The sequence below is a fragment of the Orycteropus afer genome, unplaced genomic scaffold, assembly GCF_000298275.1.
Source record: "Orycteropus afer afer isolate SDZICR_OR568_19922 unplaced genomic scaffold, OryAfe1.0 scaffold00237, whole genome shotgun sequence".
NCBI classification, from domain to species: domain Eukaryota; kingdom Metazoa; phylum Chordata; class Mammalia; order Tubulidentata; family Orycteropodidae; genus Orycteropus; species Orycteropus afer.
This window is the reverse complement of record NW_006921824.1, coordinates 1-956: the sequence shown is the minus strand read 5'-3', so window position 1 is coordinate 956 and position 956 is coordinate 1.

Sequence of the window (956 nt, the reverse complement as noted above, 5' to 3'; positions counted from 1 at the left end):
ACTAGGTCACACATTAAACAAAGACCAGGCCCCAGCCTTTAGGAGAAAAGAAAAGTTTTGTAACTCATTGATGGTTTCTTACTTGCTGTTAAGGAAAGCCACACCAAAGTAGCTAAGGTAGTTGAGCTGGGTGGGTCACTTTGACATTAGCACTCCATCTTTATTTAAATATAACTTTGGAGAAATGACCCCTTTTCCCATTCCCCACTCGCCCCCAATCCCACTGCCTAAACTTTGGAAGCCTTCCAAATTCTCCCTTAGTCCAAATAGGACTTGTCTGCTGGGCTTGTTTTCCAGGCTTATATGACACCCTGTTCCTTTCTTGGCAACTCAAGTGAAGCTCTCTATCTCTGGCCACAGCAGTGGCAGTCATTGTTGTAAATAGCTCAACTAATTTATCTTTCTAGAATACTTAGAATAGCATTTAGATGCCAAGATACTTGGAGTGGGAAAAGAATGTTATTTTTGTACGAAACACTATTTTAGGGGGTTGTTCTAACATTAAAAAGACAGAAATGGGCCATATGGTTTGTTAGGAAATTTCCTTGCAAAGCTAAAATCCGTGTTACTGACTTTCACGGATGGGATAGTTAGTCACTTTTCTGCTGTCTCTGAAATGAGGTGATGGTTCCCGAGCGACAGTCACCTTCCTGAGGCTAGAAGGAAGCTTGAGCCTGGCCGAGTGCTTTGAATTGATTCAAGAGAAAGCCCACTTGCCTTCAATCTTTCCATCACCTTTGGAAGCGAGGTCTATATCTTCCTTTGGTGGAGTAATTATGCCTGCACCTTGCGTCATCTCCCTCCTCAGGGGCAGGTATTTTTGTTTGTTGATTTTGCTTTGTTTTGTTTTTTATTGTTGTAAAAATATAGAAAACACAACATTTGTGTCCCCTTAGTGCATCATTGAAAGGAGCACTGGTGATATATTGGTTAAGGTGTTTGGGTGCTAACCAAAA